The sequence below is a fragment of the Homarus americanus genome, unplaced genomic scaffold, assembly GCF_018991925.1.
Source record: "Homarus americanus isolate GMGI-L3 unplaced genomic scaffold, GMGI_Hamer_2.0 scaffold49667, whole genome shotgun sequence".
In the NCBI taxonomy this organism is placed as follows: domain Eukaryota; kingdom Metazoa; phylum Arthropoda; class Malacostraca; order Decapoda; family Nephropidae; genus Homarus; species Homarus americanus.
In genome coordinates, this window is record NW_024738608.1 from 8,640,435 (window position 1) to 8,647,613 (window position 7,179).

Here is a 7,179-nt window from a genome sequence, read left to right on the forward strand (position 1 = left end):
ATCAGGGGGAGATCCGCACTATACACCATCAGGGGGGAGGATCCTATACACTATACACCATCAGGGGGGGAGGGATCCTTCTGCACTATACACCATCAGGGGGAGGGATCCTGCATATACACCATCAGGGGGGAGGGATCCTTCTGCACTATACACCATCAGGGGGGGAGGATTCTTCGCACTATATCCATCAGGGGAGGGGGGATCCTCGCCCAAACATTTGATAACAACAATGAAGGTAAAACTGATGTAAAAAGAGAATTGAAAGCTGGAAGTTGAAGTAATTGATTTTGCATGTATATTGTTGTTATATTGATGGTAGGGGAGGGAGGGCTGGTGTTGGTGGAGAGGAAGGATCGCTGTGTTGGTGGAGGGGTGGCGGTGGAAGGAGGAGGGATAATAGAGAGGGAAGGAAGGGGTGGTGTTGATGGAGGAGGAAGGACTGGTGTTGGTGGAGGGAGGGCTGGTGTTGGTGGGAAGGAGGGAGGATGGTGGCAGAGAGGGAGAAGGAAGGGGTGGTGTTGATGGAGGAGGAAGGACTGGTGTTGGTGGAGGAGGGCTGGTGTTGGTGGTGTTGGTGGAAGGAGGGGAGGAGGTGTTGGTGGGAAGGGGAGGGAAGGATGGAGGGAGGAAGGACTGTTGGTGGAGGGAGGGCTGGTAAGCTGTGGAAGGATGGTGTTGGTGGAAGGAGGGAGGGATGGTGTTGGTGGAAGGAGGGAGGGATGGTGTTGGTGGAAGGAGGGAAGGATGGTGTTGGCGCCACACCGAGATGAGGTGGGGTTGGCTGGTAACTTGTGAATCATCAGCACCACTGATTTGCATGTTCATTTTTACACCCCTGTGTGTTAGGTCAAGCGATTACGCGCCCTCCATGGGGGTACATTACCGACCCGGGGTACATGCGTATTTATGTCTATACACGTTTAAATGTCTTGGTGTCTCTATCCCTGTACCTCACCTGCCATACAAAAGGTAACCCGCCAGTATACGATAAAAGTGTAGCGGAGTACAACCCTCATTATGGTGCTAATGTTAGAATTGTTAAGACAATGAACACAGGCTACATAAGACCTCTGGTAGATTATCACGCACCACTACCGCACCAGGCCTGGTCCTCCGTGACGGGAGAGGCATTAACAAACTTGAAAAAAATGACAAATATAACCCTTACACGATCAAACTGCTGTGGATCCCCCCTCACATAGGCCTTAGTGAAAATTACAGCTAATTACTTAACCCAAATCGCGTCTAACAATGTTGAATGCAATCTAGGTCTGTCAAAAAGTACCTTTAAATCTGCACTCAAGAGTGAATTGTTTGTCGATGAATTTGAGGTAAGCAGACAGGTGAAAGTAGGTAATACGTAGTCAATCCATTGTCTCCCATGGTGAGATGTATCAAGTAAAGCGTGTATATGGACCAAGTACCAAGATCGGTAAATTACAAGATGATGTAACCGCTAGACTAAGGTTAGGATATAAGTACCTCTGGCAGAATGCCCCTTAAGCAGATGTGAACAAAACTAAATTTAAAATGTTTAGCCAGACATATGGCCACACACACACTCAAACACTACGTCCTAGAGACCTAGACTTTGAAAAAATATAACCCTTTACGGACAAGTCCAAGCACGCTGTGTGTGAAATGGCAAAGTTTTTTATCTCTAATGGCAAGATAGCTGATATATTAAGATTACTTCCACCTCTGTTGCACCTAGTAACTAAGTCATTTCCTATGTATAAAACTAAACACACAATGTACTTGAATGCCTCTCATGCTTCAAACATGAATAACAAAGTGTGCGGGCATATGGTTGGGCACGCTACAGTATGCCACTCACGGAGGTGTGAATAAGTTAACTCCTATGTACAGAACTAAACAAAAAACACTGTACTGGTGACACTGTAACATTCAATGCCACAATATCTGGGGTCTGTAATACACACCCTTCGTAGCCTTTATTCTGTAATCACTCTTGCGCTATCGCTCAGAGAATGGGCAGAATGGGCAGTTACGACAAAATTCAATTCACACTACACACCAAACACTATGTACACATTATGTTTCGCCAGGCAGTACGCACTACGCATTATGCTACACCTCACACTACATACTTCATCTCAGGCAATACACCTCGCTACACAATACCCTGTACACCTCATAATACACAAGGTACTGTACACGTCATCACACACTACACTATATTCTTCTCTCTATCACAGGAATAAATCGGAGAAAAATCTTATAATTATACTGACAGATTAGAGTAATGAATATATAAAATTGTATTCAGTAAATTATATGATTATTAAACTACTTTATACAGTGGCTGAGCGTCTATACGTCTGTCGCAGTCCACACATCTTACGTCGCCAGCAGCTTCGTCCTATAACAGTCTAGTTGTGAAGGGATTCGTTATCATGGTTTAGTCTAGTGTATATTTATATATTTTTATTCCCAGATCATGGAAAAATGCTCGCAGTAACCACCGAGTATGTACAGTACAGCTACGGAGATCTAAGGTCGCATATGTCTACGGTTTCCGCTCTCCACATTTCACTATCCCATGACTCAAATTGAAGAGACCAAATGTTTATCTTGGCTAGTTACCAGTTATTGTTTATTATTTCCTGTGGGTTAGGTATTAGTAATCAAGAATTATTTAATTTATAGCTTACAAGTCGTTTTCCTTGATGGTAACCCAATAGTTCTGGGTTCTCAAAGGTCAGAGGTTAATAATACTGAACTGTGTGGTGACCCCTTGACTTTGTTTACACTTTGTTTTGATTGAAGTTCGCAAAACACTGATATTTTGACCTAGTGATATCTCATTAACGTCTCCAGCTGCACACACACACACACACACACACACACACACACACACACACACACACACACACACACATAATTGCATCACCAGCTTGAATGAATCTTAACATAACGTCTCATCTTAAATGTGTTCTTTTTACGATTCTACGAAAAGTTAGAAATAGTAAAGTTTCCAATAATGTCTCTTATATTTAGAGTACTCCAGGTAGAGGTATACACCGAGGCTAAAGTCACCGGGTTCCTCAACTGATAAACACGGATTTGGGATTTGTGGATTTGTTCCGTTTACTTTAAAGTTTCAAAATAAAATTACGTGGATGAAGAGATTTTTTTCTGCAATAGTCAAATATTAACTCAGTAATATTACTCTGTTTACGACAACATTACGTAAACTCGCTATACTGAACCAAATATACAACAACGTGGGGGACAACCATAACAAACAGGGCCTGGATACTCAAAGGTTCCAGCCATATTTATTTGTGCCTTCCTGGAGCTGAGAGAATTATGATCCCTCAACTATGTGGCGTAGCTTACTCTCCCTCCTACCCACACCGAGGAAAAAAGTGAACGTCCCACCCTTTGAGAATTCTAGTCCAGCTTAATATCAACAATCATAAACAAATGAGCGTTAGTCACATCCGCCGTGTGTCGTCCTAAAGTGGATGTTGTGAAGCAGAATCCTTGACAAGTGGCCACTGAGGCGCGACCAATTACTGAACTCGTACCCACTTTCCTGCATCCTTGTCCATTTTTTAAGGGAACGGGAGGGGATGGGAGTGCAGGGGATGGGAGGAGGAATATACTGGCGTAATTGTTTAATTGTGGGAGAGAAGGGGAAGGAGGGAGGGTACAGAGAGGTGAGGGGAAAGAGGAGGGTTGATAAAGAGACAAACTTCTGATAAGTGAATATGTTTGGCCTTGACCGAGGGAGAGGTATGGTTTGGTGGGTGGGCTGTGTGGGATAGTGAGTGGGCTGTGTGAGATGGTGAGTGGGCTGTGTGGGATGGTAAGTGGGCTGAGGTGTGAGATAGTGAGAGGGATATGTGGGATAATTATAATCAGTGGTCCTTTAATGTGGAAATGAATCTGGGTCAAGCGGCTTTTCTAGTATTTGTTCTTCAGCACTGGTCATGGGGTTTCAACATTGGTCCACTTTTATATACACTCTGACACAAATTTCGTCTTCACTCTGTAAACTGAAGGGGTGAAGTAGAGTCTGTGACTGTCCTTCTTACAGAGTATATTCTATATTATATACAGAGACTGCCGTGACTATAATCCTGCCTTGAGTAATCGGCTATATGTCTTTACTGGGTCACGGCCTGTTAAGAACTGCCTAGAACGCTCGGTACAAGCGCCAGAGAGGAGAGGGTAGACTAACGATCACGAGGTGTGAATAATCCTCGCGTGATGTATTCATATGGTTTTCATTTAAGAGAGTCTGGGGTACTAGCAGGACGGTCCGTGACGCAATACCGGCAGACCTCCTACGCAGTATCCGTAATCCTACAAGTAGTTATGAGACTATTAATGTCCCATTCCTAGGTACACTATGCTAAAGGCTAAATTAAGATAACAATCTTGTGATGGCATCTAACATAATAAGTGAACTGTGTGGGATGGTGAGTGGGTTGTGTGGGATGGTGAGTGGGCTGTGTGGGAGGGTGAGTGGGTTGTGTGGGATGGTGAGTGGGCTGTGTGATATGGTGAGTGAACTGTGTGGGATGGTGAGTGGGTTGTGTGGGATGGTGAGTGGGCTGTGTGGGAGGGTGAGTGGGTTGTGTGGGATGGTGAGTGGGCTGTGTGGGATGGTGAGTGGGTTGTGTGGGATGGTGAGTGGGTTGTGTGAGATGGTGAGTGGGTTGTGTGAGATGGTGAGTGGGTTGTGTGGTATGGTGAGTGGGCTCAGGTATGGGATGGTGAGTGGGTTGAGGCATTGGATAGAGAGGTGAAGGTATGTGATAGTGGGCTGCATGATACGGTGAGTGGGCTGTATGGGATGGTGTGTGGGCTTAGGTGTTAAATTAGGTTATGCTAGGTTAGGTTATGTTATGTAAGGTTAGGTTAGGTTAGGAACATTCTACGCGATTCTCTCAGGAGTCAAGATTGCAAGCAGTTGTTACGTGTTATTAAACTCAAACGTGTGCGGATAGGGAGTTTGGGGTGAGAGGGAGTGAGAAGGATGGGGATTTTGGAGTGATAGGGAGTAGGATCGGAATTTTGGAGTGAGTAGGAGTGATGTGGGGATAACAAGGTGTGTTGGATGGGGAGGAATTTGTAGTGGGGGGGTGAGTGGGATAGGGAGGAGACACAACATACCTTGACAACCAAGCTTGACAATCGACCACCGGGACTTCAACCTGTAATATATTTTCATTAACTGTCTGTCACAATAAATAGCTTTATGGGTTAATTTTCCCACAATGGCGACTCATTTTATATATCATGCGAGAGGCAGAGGCGGCAAGGAGGTGTGTGTGTGTGTGTGTGTGTGTGTGTGTAATTTAATACTACTTTAGCTAATTATTCCCTCACTAAGGCTTTATATCCCTTACTCTCCCTTACTCTCCCTCCTCTCCCTTACTCTCCCACTCTCCCTTACTCTCCCTCCCCACCAGCCTCCCTAATTAAGTGTATTTTTCAGCTTGATGGCTGAGGTCGACGATTGGGTCACGTAAATGCGTAGTGCCCTTATGTGCCGCCAGAGGGACAACTGTTAGTGCGACTCTCTCTCTCTCTTACATTCTCTCTGTTACTCGATGCACACACACACACACACACACACACACACACACACACACACACACACACACACACATACGTACAGAATATCACAGACCTTCTCACACTCCCTCTCAATTTCTCTCCCTCCCTCTCTCTTTTTCTCTCTCTCCATCTATTTTAACATCTACCAGCAGCAGCAGCAGTAACAGATCAGGGGAGATAATGACCTCGTTAAAGTGTCAATAATGACCCGTAACGATCCCCCGCCTCCTACCACCTCAAGTGACGTGGTCAAACCTAACTTTGGCTGACACCTGGAGATACTGTGATGACTCTCAGAGATACATAACCGACTGAGAGATAATTACTACAGTGTGTTAGAGATAATCACTTGATCAGAGAGACTTTTAGAGACTTTGGTTTAACTTTATAGAACGGTCAACTAAGAGATTATCAGTTCAGTGTGACAGATAACAGCTGAGTTGGAGATGTATTTTTGGTCATTTGAGATTGAAGGAATGGCACATAAAAAACAAAACACATGACTGAATAACACATAGAGACACATAAACAAGCACACAGTGACCTTGACCCTCCCGCCTCTCTGACGTCACTCGGTACTCCAAGATATACAACATTACAGACTCTTTCAACACATATATATGAACATTGTATTATATATTTTTACGCGGTTGATTGTATACACTTATATATATTTCGTACGTAATGTAACTATCTTAATAAATTTGATTAAACAATATATGAAGATATGATGCACTAATATATTATCACTACAATAGGGTATTATTTATTTGGACAGATGTTTGTTTTCACTTTATGTTCGTTAAGTTTGGTTACAGCCGGGCTTCTCAAGTAATTTTAACTGTTACCCAGAAACACACATGACGACATTACTGTACTCATGACTCCCACATTTTTTTACGAGCAGCTACACTTGTTTATTTGTCCATAACCCTGAGTAGAAACCAGGTACCATGTCTTGGCGGACAGTTTGGAGTTGATCCGATTTTTTTCATAATCATGTATTCAATTGCGTTTCCCCTGAAAAAATTTCAAATTATCCCCACGGGGATAATTTGACCCTAATTGAGAACCCGTGGGATAAAGCAACAGTTCAGATTGAATGTTAGGTCGTTCACCCAGGAGTCATGTGGTGTGGCAGGACGCAATGGTACTACTACTACTACTACTACTACTACTACTACTACTACTACTACTACTACTTTTTTTTTTTTTAAACGTGGCCTCCAGCCTCCCCCAATAGCCACACCTTCGCCACCATTTATTTACCTTAATATTAAATATCCTAATACATAAGAAGCTATCCTATCTGTGTTAAATTAGTTGAGCCGCAGATCTATGCGGCATTCAGTGACTGTAGCCTCATAGTCAACATCTGCAGCAGTTGTCGGAGTAGGGGCAGAAGCTCTCGTTCCCCTGAGGCAGAGCAAAGCCGACCGAAGGAGAGAGAAAGACAGTCGACATCTCATCCAGGCTGTAACATAACTTCTGGGCTGCTGCTTCTGTTCGGAGATCAACTCCGCGAGTCTGGCGTAGAAACATCTTGCACTTGGGCCCATCCCACCAGAGGTTGTGAACACT